We start from the raw sequence: 13,810 nt of genomic DNA, 5'->3' as shown, positions 1-13,810 counted from the left end.
TTTTTGGAGTATCAGCTGACTAGGGGAGACCACTAAATTTTCCCCTAGCTGCAGCGCTGCATTTTCTAACCTTTCCTTGGACAGAAGAAGGTAATTTGTGCTAAATGCTGTGTTAAATACACTTTCAAACAGTCCTTAGGGCATTATAGCCTATCTATTTATGAACTTGCAATAGCAAGTGCAGTCTGAGCCACTGCACATATCTGAACTGTGGGGTTTAGGATACCTGAAAGACCCTAACCAGCCCCCTAAATGAGTGCCTTTTGGAAAAGCTTCTGTTTGTAGTTCTACTCCAGATAACCTAGCAATGGCTAGAATTGTCACATTGAGATGACAATCTGAAAACAGAAATGATGCCCCCAATTTCTTGGTATCTAAAAGCAAATACAGTGGATAAAATTATAGCATGTACGTCTAAGGAAATCATTTTATTTGCAAGGAAGGTTTGTTCAGGAGGGATTAAGAAACGTTTCACGCTGAAATGGAAAAGAAAGAAAAGATAGCTCAAGAGACTTAGTCCTGAAGACTCCAGCTTATAACTTGAATGTTTAGACAGCACTATTTGTTTATCTGTTGGGAGGCAACACTTGGTTTTGGCAGCGAACTTTCAACAGGTACTATCAAGGTGTCCTATAAATAGAATACGAACAATAGGTGTCTAAAAAATTCTGGGGAAGAAAAACCAAGATAAGAGTCATGAGCAAATAAAGCCTTTCCCCCATAAAGCAATGCTGAAAATAAACAAACCAACCTTTTCCATAAAAAACCATGAACATTTTGCACCGCCATTAATTGTAAAGCAAATCTTAATAACTCTATGTCACAAGTCATCATGCCTCTTAAAAAGAACAAATAGTATCCTGCACCATGTCTCAAAACAGCCACTACTTCCAAATCTGTGGGAGGAAAGAAAAATAACCTTTTGAAAACAGAAGGAATGTGGAAACACTCAGCTTGTCAGAACAGTCCTACACACTGCTCTGCTGTTCACTTCATTAGCTATGGAGGATAATCTGAAAAGCACACAAAATAGTTATGAAACTGCCGCCACCACCCCTTGAAACTAAGGGACAAAAGTGATGCGATGTTGTTCATGCAACAAGCACCTGTGCTGTTTGAAAAATAAATAGTTGCCCAGAAGGGGTGGGGCAGGAGAGGAAGAAGACGGATTGCGACCCCAGGACTTTAACTCTTTGTCTCTATCTGCAGTTCTGATGAGCCTGGGAATTCCTTATAGCAGGGCAACATTTCTAAATCTGGAGAAAGAGATGGCTACCCGTATTTTTCACTCTTAAGACGCACCAGACCACAAGACACACCTAGTTTTTGGAGGAGGAAAACAAGAAACAAGAAAAAAAATATTCTGAATCTCAGAAGCCAGAACAGCAAGAGGGATCGCTACGCAGTGAAAGCAGCAATCCCTCTTGCTCTTCTGGCTTCTGGGATAGTTGCTCAGCCTGCATTTGCTCCATAAGACACACACACATTTCCCCTTACTTTTTAGGAGGGAAAAAATACGGTAATTGCCTCATGATTGTTATTTTCCGAGGCTGGGCTAAATATATTAATCCAGCATAGAGGTTTTGGGACACTTCACTTTCTTAGTCTGTGGGCCATGCCTGATTTGTAAACTGACACATATTTCTGAACATGTTCAATGCTGATTGCCCCACCACCAGATGCACAACAGAATATTGCATTTTGTGAAGTCATCCGGGGATATAGCCCAGACTTCTGAACAGGCTTTGCATGTTCCCCTGAAGAAGTGTGCATGCACACGAGAGCTCATACCAGTAACAAACTTAGTTGGTCTCTAAGGAAGGATTTTTAAAATTTTGTTTCAACTATGGCAGACCAACACTGCTACCCCCTGGAAACAGTCATTGTCTTCGTGTTTGTTGAACAGAGGCATTCTGGGAAGGAGAACTGCATGTCCCACTCTTGCCACACTGGACTCCTTTGGGTCAGGACAGCAATAAAATGAATATGGTCTACATAAATGCATTCAGCAGATGTTGCATTACTCCTCTTTCAAAGAGGTGTCTACAGTCCATCTAATTCAGTGATGGCCAAACTTGGCCCTCCAGCTGTTTTGGGACCGCAACACCCTTCATCCCAAGCTAACAGGACCAGTGGTCAGGGATGGTGGGAATTGTAGTCCCAAAACAGCTGGAGGGCCAAGTTTGGCTATCACTAATCTAATTCCTCTTTTTCAATAGGAGACCCCCCCCCCCTTTTGGGCATTCCACCTGCTAAGCATGAAGGAAAATGCAAAGATTAGATGTTAGCTTTACTAAAAGTGCAGGTTGTTTTTGGGTTCTTTAAGACTGCTGCAGCCTCCTAAAATTGGGTGTGTCCTTTTAATAGCAAGAGATACACAAGGAGTTTGTTTTGGCATACTGTACTACCAAGGAAGAAAGCCAAGACAGCTGAAAGCTAATGTGGTTTAAAATACTACGTATCAGTAATAACACTGAGGACATTTCCCATTGGTCAGTTTTAAATACAATTGTTTAGGCTCTTCTCTCAGGGTTGTACATCTATTGTAAGGAAATTGCGTCTTCCCTGCATTGAGCACCCTATACTTTGCACCTGGGAAAATGTGGTTTTTGTCTTGATAAAAGTGTGCATATTCTTCTGCTGTAAAAACAATGGTGAGAGTGGCTTACATCACGTTGAAACAATCAACAAAATAGATAATAAAAGCCAGCCATAAAACCAGGGACAGGTCAGCTCAATTTAAAAAAGAGGAGAAGAATCCCAGCAGGATAAAAGCATGCTAAAAGAAAAATGTCTTGGCCAAGCGGCAGAAGGCAAGAAGACAGTGGATCACACCAATCTTTCTAGTTATGGAGTTCCATAACTTAGTTGTGGCCATCAAGAAGACTCTCTCCCATGGACCGGCAAGTTGCATCTCCTTTAAAGCAGAATGTGGCGACAAGGTTGGCTTTTCTAGGATATTGCACCTATCTTGGAGTACTTGAATTGGTATCCAGTTTGTTTCTGGGACAATTGTGAGTGCTGGGTGTGGCCCAAGACATTTGCTTGCTAAAGGAGAGTGTGGTGCATCTACTTCACATCAATGGGTCTGGCTGGACTGGCTATGGAATTTTTATTCAGCATGGGCAATGGGGTGGCTTCCTCCACGGCACTTGAGGGCAACAAGCTAGCTTAGGGGGAAGGGCTGTAACTCAATGTTGGAGCATCTGCTTTGCATCCAGAGGCCCTAAATTCAATCCCTAGCATCTCTAGATGAGGGTGGGAGAGGCTCCCACCTAAAACCATGGAGAGTCATGGTCAATCGGTGTAGACAGTGCTGAGCTAGATGGCCAAGGGTGTGACAGTAATCCAATCGATTTGTAACTGTTACATCATTGCTAGTGAGGAGATAGCTCAGTTGGTGGCTCAGCTTCCATCTCTACCTATGAGTTAGGGCTCTCTGTATTGGGCAATGGTAGATGTGGCGTCATAAGGCCTGGTAGTCCTGGTTTGGCCTTACTGCTACCTGACCCCATCTGTTCCTCTGTAGGGTCCCCTTTGTAGAGGTCCACATCCCATAGCTGTCAACCATTCCTTATTTGGCTGGAAAGTCCCTTATCCCAGCTCTGTGTCCCACTGCTCTCCCTTATTGATGATGTCCCTTAAATTTCCCGGGTTTCAAAGGAAGCAGCTCCTCTCCCTCCCTCCCTGCCGGTCAGGGAGGAGGAAAGCTCCAACTGTGTTGCTTGGCTGCGTTGCTCACCCAATAAGGAGTCTAAGAACAACTGGGGGGGTGGAGCTTGCATGTCTTGTGCTGATCAAATCGGCCATGTTGCCCGGGGATTCGCCTTTGCTCAGCGCTTCCCAGCGGAGAGGTGATGGAAGTTTCCCTTGCTGCATCCCCTTTGCTGGGTTGCTGTGCTATGGGAACCACCGCTTGAAGCATCGTTTGGCTGCTGGCTGGACATTCTGCCAGCTATGCCAAATCCTCCTCTGACCTGAGTAGATCATGGATCCAGAGCTGGTTTGGGGAATGTGATTGATTTATATTTGACATATGTTTGGCCACAATCCAAAAACAGAGTCAATTCTGATGAAATCAATGGGGAGATGGTTGCAGTCTTACTCTGTGTTTGGACTGTGGCCTTTGCTTTTATCACATACAGCTGGAGTGTAAGTGAAGATCATTTACCGGTGAGCATCTGGGAGACGTGCTAGATCACTGGAAAATATTTATTTATTTCCTCGAGTCATTTCTCTGACACCCTGGGCTTGCAACAATTTTAAATCACTATGTCATTAAAATACAAGGGCAGAGACCACACATAACATGTGACCTTTGCTGCAGAAACTTAGCAGCAAAACAATAATATAGTTACTAACTAGCAACAGACATCCAGAGAAGAGGGCCATCCATCTCCCATGGGACAAGGTGTTCCACAATATTGGCCCAGCCACTGAAAAAGGCCTATTGCTGCTATTAACTGTGCAGTGGGAAGCAGACAAAATCGTGTGGGAGGAGACAATCCGCCGGGTATCCTGGGCTTTAAAGATAAATCACAAACACTTTAGATTCTGCCAGAACAAAATTGGCAGCCAGTGCAGATGGTGCAGGATAGGTGAATTATGGTCCCGTGAGCATACACCCACCCATCATTGCCCTTGCAGCTGCATTCTTGTTCAACTGTCGCAACTTTATTAATATGGTTCTCCAGTTTGATCAACATTATTGAAGCCAACTTTTTATGGAGTAGAATATTTCAGCACAGCTGATCTGAAAGGAGAAGTGCTGTTCAGCCGTCCTTCTTGCACTGCTCTGTTTTTGTTTCGTTATGTTGCCATTGGTCAGCTTGTTACACTATGAAGCTGCAAAATGAGCAACAAACAGCTCTTTTAGGCCCCTTGTAAAGAAATACTCTGTTTCCATCAATGAGGACCAATATTCATTGAGTTACAAAAGACCATATAGGGGGTAAAATAGCCATTCATAGATGTACTCTCTGGCCCAGGAACTATTCCGTTTCCCATTCCTGGAACTCAGGCTGAAGGCATCTCATCTGGAAGCCTCCAGAGTTCATTTAATTGCTAGTGTTGAATAGCAGAGCTGAAACAGCCAGTGTACAGCAAGCTTGGCTAGACATGAAGAAATTCCTCATGTCCAGAATCCATACTGGCTTTAACTGAGTGAACTGGCAGGTTCCCATTCTTGATTAAATCCCCACTCCCATTTCCATTGGCTTATTCCAGGCTTGCCTTCAGGTTTGTGGGAGGCCTGAAAATAGTAAGTGGGTATCAGCATCCCAGATGTCATTCTTTCAAATATAGATATTAATACAGAAAAGTGGGCTTTTTCTTTATAGATTTTGCATGATCAAGCTGTCTTGTTATACTGAATGGTTGCTGTTTACCAAGGTCTGGAAAATACTAATTTTATATAAGAACTCTTCTAGCATAAGATAGTGGTCTTGTGGAATAGAAATATTTACAAGATCACTTAAACCTGCAATATATCATTTGGGAAGGAACTGTATAGTGACCTTTTCTATGTCAAAAATAACTGCACAAATTGAAACTCCATGGAACCTTTTTTATTTTTGGTCCGATCAACCTTCTGCATTTTTCTTTCAGGCTTTAAAAAATCATTTTGTCTCTCCGTTGGTTCTTAGTTTGTTGATGTTCTTGTCTGCTGCTTTGATTTTTCTGTTTTAATAGGATTGATGTTTTTATATCTATTGATGTTAGCCACCTTTTATGCCTTTCGGGAAAGAAAAAAACTTTCCAACAAAGCAGTCATGAGAATAGATACATTAAGCAAATTTAGAACAATATATAAAGCATTATCCTTTAAAACTATAAAACTACAATTTAATTAATAAAAAGTAACATACAACATAGTAAAAACCATAAAACCACAGTCAAAGATAAAACAGTACCAAAACTGATTAATTCTTGAATTATGGGAAAGAGGCAGGGAACAGGTAAGCTTAAAGGGTTAGGATGGTGGAGCCTGTCAAATCAAATGTGGAATTCCACACATATGGAGTCAGTGCCACAAAAATCTGTCTCTCTTCTGCCTAATTATTCTCAGAATCAGACACTTCCAAGTAGGGCCTTGGAAACAGATCTCAAAGCAGGCAGATATGGCTGAAGGTGGTCCTCCCGGTACCCAGGTTCAAAACCATTTAGATGTTTAAAGGTCAGCAGGACCCAGAAATGTACGGTCCACCAAGGCAACTGGATAATACAGGTGACACATGTTCCAGGAAGCACCCAGATGGCTGCATTTTGCAGCAGATGTTGTTTCCAAATTGTCTTTAGAAGCAGCTCAATGTGGAGATCCATGTCCAGCCTGGATGATACATAGCTGACTCAAGGTCTGTCTTCTCCAGATAGAGCCAAAGATCTCTTCCTCCAGGCCCAGGAAAACATGGAACCTTCAGAAGTTATAGTTGGGCAAATCATCACGGAGCTTGAGAAGACATGAAAAGAGTGAACCTGGATCACAACATCCAGCCCAGGAGCTGAGTTTTAAACAAAGGGCAAAGGGCATGTCCCCCACCCCCCATGAGAAATCATAATTGATCATGAATCTGAAGTGAGACCTCCAGATTTGTTTGCTTACTTCTTTTTGTTTATTTTTAAGGTTGTGATCCATACCCAAGTACTTGGCCCCCTTGAATTCAGCTGAAAGTACTTCTGAATAGATATGTGTATGATTGCACTGTTAGTAATTTCCCCAAAACATTAGAATTTACTTTGGCTTTTTAACCTAGAATGGTAGTGACTGCATCAGAAAAGCATGGAGGGCTAGTCCCTGTGCCCCCATCACTTGTGTTTTTAATGCATGAAATGTTTCACCTGAACCCCCATGAAGTCTGCATTCTGCTGCGAAAAAGTTTCACTATTTGTGTGTGTCAGCCCTGATGAGTGCTGAATTTCTGTGACATTTCTCCCTACCATTATTCAAGAAGCCATGAGAAAAGAAACTGATTTTGGAATTTATCAAAGGGGAAAGAACATTTCTGTGAAAATATAATGGGTTGTTGAGGTACCTACTTTACTTATGGGGTGGCCAAGGGATATTCAGCCTGGGGTGGCCAAGGGATATTCATCATCTTACTGGTGGTTTGCATTCTTCAGCCTTCCTGGGTGCCCACACTTGAGTCAGAACCCAGTGGATTATATTGTAAGGTAAACTCCTCCCGTGGGGCTTTTCCAGATGGGGAAGCAGCCAGGGAGGTTGTGGGGTGCTGGGGAAATGCTCACTTAAAAAAAAAAAGCAGACACAGACCACCCATGGTCACCTCACAGTGATATTGTAAGCTCAAAACCTTGCACTTTGAGAAATTCTAAAGACATTCTAAAGTGCTCCAAGAATGAGGCAGAAAAATGGAAGCCTCTTTCACAGAGTGAGGGGGGAACTTTCAAGAAACTGAAAAACAGATTTCCTCACAGCTCTAAATTCTACACAGATCTCCTCAAGTTTCATTCTTCACATGCACCCCATGTAACCCTCAGCAAGGCCAAGAAACATCCTCAGTGTTTTGAGGCGTCTGCAAAGGGTTTGACATTGCTCTGTTGCCATTTATCACCATCAAAGTCCATAGGGGGTGGTGAAAGGTTTTCATTATGCCATGGACAGTTTGCCTTTTGAATCTGAACTCAGATGAAGCCTGTTATTTTGACGGTTTCCTTGGCAGCAACACATTCTCCTTTTGGGGTGTGGTGTGGCGAAATAGCCTGCACATCTGTCTACTCCTCACAAAGTTTGTACTCGAAACAGTAAGGCCACACAGCGAATGTGGAGCATCTGGCTCTGGCAGGCCCCAGCTATCATACCTTACTGCCAAAACACACAGATCTGCTGTCTATGTTTAGGAAACTCATTTGGTGTTTCCCTCTTTGATTGTGTTTTCCCCACGATGTTCTGAACCGCAATGACAAGGGAGGATCTGGTACAATGAAAAGCAAAGGGCAGGGCAAGTGAGAGGAGCGGGCTTGAAAGAGTGGTAATTTCAGGTTCAAGGGAAGAGGGTGGAGAATGTTTCTCGTGGCAGCGTCCAGCTGGCATAAAATGGGTCATCTGAATTGCACAGTAGAAGCACAAACAACTAGGTATGTATGAAGCTGTATTTGCCAGGCAGCTGCTCTTGAAGGCCTCAGACCATTGGGGACTGGTCCATTAGGGCAGTGTTTCCCAACCTTGTGCCTCCAGATGTTTTTGGCCTACAACTCCCATCATCCCTAGCTAGCAAGACCAGTGGTCAGGGATGATGGGAGTTGTAGGCCAAAAACATCTGGAGGCACAAGGTTGGGAAACACTGCATTAGGGCAAATGGGGTGCTGCCCCACCAGCCTCTGACTGCCTGCCTAGTTATATAATCAGTCCAGGGGAATGGCACCACCAATCAGCATCCACCTCCTTCGTCTCTGTGTTGCACTGGTACAACTTAGTTGGGAGGAGGATGGGGACAATATTAGAATTTGTTGTCTCTATCATTGGTTCTGGATTCACATACTGTTGGTTTTCCTGCCTTCTGCCCTACTTGTCTCAATAGGCATCAGCTGCCACTGCCTCAGAGAGGGGCTTTATCAATTACAGTGATACCTCGGGTTACATACACTTCAGGTTACAGACTCTGCCAACCCTGAAATATTACCTCGAGTTAAGAACTTTGCTTCAGGATGAGAACAGAAATTGTGCAGTAGTGGTGCAGTGGCAGAAGGAGGCCCCATTAGCTAAAGTGGTACCTCAGGTTAAGAACAGTTTCAGGTTAAGAACAGACCTCCAGAGCGAATTAAATACTTAACCTGAGGTACCACTGTACTTGATCTTTTTAACTGGAAATGGCAGGGGTCTAGGACCTTGTGAATACAAAATCTCTGCCACTGATTTATGGCCCTTATCAGACTGCCATAGGGCATTCTTTGTGGCAGACCATAAGTAGTGGAACTGTGTTTTCACAGAGGTGCATCTGGCATAATCCGGAGATGGGGAATCTATGGCCCTCTGATATCGTTGGACTCCAACTCTCATCAGCCCTAGCCAGCATGGCTGATGGTCAGGGTACTCAATAGCCCAGAAAAGTCTGGAGGATACCAAGATTTTGTGGACTACTCTTCATCAGATGCAGCCCAAAAGAATTCCTCCTCCGTGAATTGTTTCAAGAATATATATATACAGGCCCTGCTATCCAAAAGTTTGTTATACGAAACATTCACTTATCCAAACACGAGGAATCAGTACCCAAACCCATCTATACACACCACAGATTCAGGCATCCTAAGTGCTGGACCTGTGTGTAGTGCTGTAAACAAATAAGCAGCCTTTAACAAAAGCCTTAGGTTTGTTTGTTTTTTGTTCTGTTGGTCTGCAGCAACCATTTTGCCAGAAACCATGGTGGGTGAGAGGGAGGGGAGAGACTGGGCAAAGAAGGGAGGAATTCTCTTCCTTCCTTATTTGCATCTTGCAAGGTTCCAGAGGGTTTTAACTTCTTTTTTGTCATTTTGGGGTCAACATTCAATGGTCAGCAACACATCGGAAATTTTCCCCTAGGTCTCAATGGAAATTGTCAACTCATTGCAGAAACACTCACTGAACAGACAGTTTCCATAGAACATATTGTGTTTGGATAGTGGGACCTGACTGTATTTTGCAAGAAACTGTTTAAAAACCATTTCCACAAGTGCAGGACTAGCGCAAGACATTGCTACCTGAAAGAGCAATCAGAGACCAGGCCAGAGTATTCCTACAGTGCCCCAGGATGCTGGGCTCGTCTCTTGGATTGTGTCTTTACATTTCTTAGGTGATTCCGGGGGAAATCTTCCAAGTGTCACACCACTTCCTTGGCACTCCTCATAATATTGTTGATATTTAGCTGTAATTGACTCTAGAATCCTTTTAGAACTGAAGTGCGGAAATAAGTGACTCGTGCTGCCTCAACTGAACGCTTCAGTTGCTTGGGTAATGGGGCCAGGCCTGCACTGGGCTTAAACCTGGGATTTAATAACGTAAACCTAATGTAAAGAACATTAGATTTCTGTTCTTTGCTCTGTACCACATTCACAATGTGGGGTAGTGGTTAGGGCTTGGGAGATCATAGTTCAAATCCTGATTCAGACATGAAACTCCCTAGGCGACCTTGGCCTAGTCACTATCTCTCAACCTAACCTCCCTCGCAAGGTAAAATCGAGAGTGGGAGAACAACTTTGAACTGAATAAGCAACAATTGTATGTGGCTCAAATTAAGATGTGAGAAGTGCAAAAGGCTGTTTAGTGTTGCTTGTGGAAACAATCTTAAGTTACAGTAATATCACAAGAGTTGTGATGATGAAGAGTTAAAAAGAAAAGAAAAAGCCAGCCAGGCCACTCTCTTCCTCTTTAAAGGGCAAGACACTCATTTTAAAAGAATGGACGTTCTTCCAAAACTAGATTCAGTGTTGCTTTGCCATGCTCAGAAGGAAGGCAGAAAGCAGATGCTGTCCATTGCCTTCTGTAGCTTTTGCCAAAAACGCTTTCTCACTTGTAGGAACACAACATGGTCTTCAGCAAGAACTCTCTTGGAGTTCTTCTAATTATAAAGCACAGGTAACAAAAATAATACTATGTGACTTTAAGCACTGGAATATTATGAGTAATGAGAGCTGCCTGAATGAACAATTCTTTGAGAATTTCTGTTTCAGAGGATGCCATAATTAGTTATTTTTTTAGGAATGCAATTTCATCCCATTACTCATTCTCTATGAATGATTCACCTTGCTCTTGATCTGCTATAGAACTGCTGGATAAATTGCCCCAGAAACCCCCTTCTTCCATTTCTTGCCTCAGATACGGCACCACAGATAATGCAGAGTTCCACAGTTGCCAATTATAATGTACAAACCAGGATCTTGGGAACACGAGTGATGGCTACTATCCAAGCTAATCACCACTTAATTAGCAGCTAATGTATCTTTCTGGTGAAAAAAACCCCAGCTTATTTTTTTGAAGCTTCACCAGTTTAAACAGAATATAGTCATTTTAATTATTTATGAAGCTGCCACAAACTTTTTAATGGGGTGGAGAGCGAAAGCAACTGATACTCTACGGGTTTAAGACACTTATCTCGTTATTACTTTCACAGATTAAAAAATATATATTATTCCCAGCTGCATCAGCCAAACATACAAAATAATATAGAACAGAAAGTAAGGTATAGCAGTCAGGGTATAAAAAAATTCAGTGCTCGCACCCATGTTTCCCAAACTGGTGTGGATGGTGAATGCTGAACGAAGCATAGGAAATAAACCTAAAATGATATAAAAGCATATTGGATCCTCCATCCACCCCCCCAAAAAAACATGCAGTTTATGTGCAATCCCCCCTCCCCAATAGCCAAAGTCTGTAAATTCTTCTACCACAAAGACAAACATGGATTTTTCAAGGACAATTATTTCCAGTATTGTTTATTTCACTCTCAAAAATAACATCTCTAAGTTTTTGTGTAAGATTTAGAAAGCATTTAAATGAGAGGAGCTTTATATTCAATCTGGCAGTGAAGTGGAGATGGCTCAATTTATTATTTGCAGATTTTGTATGAATCTGCTTTCATAATCATATTGCAGTAACAACTATTTTCTTTCATGTGCTCAGTTTTCACTTACAAGTATTGCGCAGGAATTGGTAACTTCGCAAAACCCATCCAAAAGATTAAGAGAATGAAAGTAAGAACTAAAGATCAATGACTGCAGTCACTGAATACCTCTGAGGTTGACCGCAAAGTAACCAAATTTCGATGGGCTCTACAGAAAAAAAGTGATTTTCAGAATTATTGTCAAGATTAAGTTGAGAGCTTTAAACTCCCAATCTGTCTCAACTGCTTGCCTAAAAGCATTGGCAATTCCAGACACTACCAGACATTTCTAGTAAAACATAAAAGGGGTCTGTGCATTGCTTGGAGCAAAAACACCAACAATCAGAGGCAACAAGAAAAATTGAAATCCTTGCTTAAATATTTTCCATTCCTTAGCTGCCTTGTTTGAGAGGGATAAAGGACACAGCCCTCAAATGTTCCATCATACCTTCACCCAGCATATTTCTCTCCTATTTCTGTGTCTCGTCTTCTCCATGGAATTCCCAAAATCAGTAGAGCAATTTAGACCAGATATTAGAACACACATAGATATACAACAAGCTTACATGGCTTTTTGAGTTCAGGACCACTCTCTCTTCCATGAAAACCATAGATTTCCCAGGCTCAAAACCTCAGAAATCCTCTGCCTTTCTCTACTGTTCCCTGGCACAACTGGTCACTGTCCTTTCATGTCCCAGTTTAGACATTCCCTGTCAGCAGGCTTGAAGGGTGCAATGAAGCACTTCCAGCGTGCAACTCAGACACACTGCCTTGCATTCTCCCTGCCCACCTTGTCTTTACATATTGGGACACACAGGTACTGGACAACGTTCTCCAAGCCTTGGTTAGACAGACACATATGAGCAGCGACTGGGGGCAGCTGAAGCCAGTAGAAAATTGCTGGAAAGCAGATTTGCAGGATGAGAACAGGTAACAGACACGGTGTCTAAAACCAGACCCAGGACCTCACAAACCATGGACAGCTCCAAGGGTAGAAGACACTACCTCCTTTCCTAGCTTTGTAAGACCTCCTTCTGCCCAAGAGTTCTGTTATCCACTCCTTCCCACCAGGCTGATCAGGAAGACCTATTTGAAGGAAACTGAACTTGGCTTGGCTTCCTGTCTACTTGGTGAGAATGTGTAGCTTAGTGATAGAGCACATTATTTGCATACAGAAGGTTCACCGCCCACCTCCAGTGCCTCCCTGCTAATGATGTGTCTTTCCCTTCTAGGGAAGCCTCTTGAGAAATACCTGGCTCCAAGCTGGCTCCAACTCCACCCCATATCCAGGGACACAGTGGCTTCACCATAAATTTCACAGAGCCAGCCTCTACAAGTAGCTCCTTGTTTACCCAGTACTGACACTCAAGGTGTAAACCACATGGATAGAAATCTTCCCTCTGCTCTTTAAAAGTAGAGTGCAGAGGGCATGTCAAGTGTTGGACTGATGTCTGAGATATGCCTGGCCATGTCCCGTTTTACTCTGCCATGCTTCACCTGTTTGTAACCGGTAGACTCATGTTAGGATGTTGTAGTGCAGGCTTCCTCAAACTCGGCCCTCCAGATGTTTTGAGACTACAATTCCCACCATCCCTAACCACTGGTCCTGCTAACTAGGGATCACAGGAGTTGTAGGCCAAAAACATCTAGAGGGCTGAGTTTAAGGAAGCCTGCTGTAGCGATTTGCTCAATAAACTTTCAAAACTTCTTTTTTTATATATAATTTTTATTAGTTTTTTTAACATATCATTTTCAACAGTAATTAAACATACTTTTACATCTTATTCAAATTTTTGACTTCCATCAATCCTGTCTGAAAATTTTCCAATCTAATCTCTCAGTATGCATTTCTTATCCTCCCTATTACATTTCAAACTCATTTTATACTTTTTATACTTTGTATATATATCTTTTTATACTTTGTAACACTTCGTATATTTCTCCTTACAAAACTTCTTGTAATCCTACTAGCGTTGCTCTTCTTGTAATCCTACAGTTGCTCTTCAAATGATTCATATACTTCTTCCAATCTTCTGTAAATCTCTGGTCCCAGAGATTTAAAGCTTTCAAAACTTCTAGATGTGGTATTGAGTACATGTCCAAGTCCAAAGAGGAAAGCCAGGACAATGATAATTCATGATTATCTAGCTGCATGACAAAGCGATAAAGTCAACTGAGAGTGAGGGCAATGCTTCCTGAATTCACATTACACTCATGTG

The sequence above is a fragment of the Podarcis gaigeae genome, assembly GCF_964106915.1.
Source record: "Podarcis gaigeae genome assembly, chromosome: 6".
NCBI classification, from domain to species: Eukaryota; Metazoa; Chordata; class Lepidosauria; order Squamata; family Lacertidae; genus Podarcis; species Podarcis gaigeae.
This window is presented reverse-complemented; position numbering follows the sequence as displayed.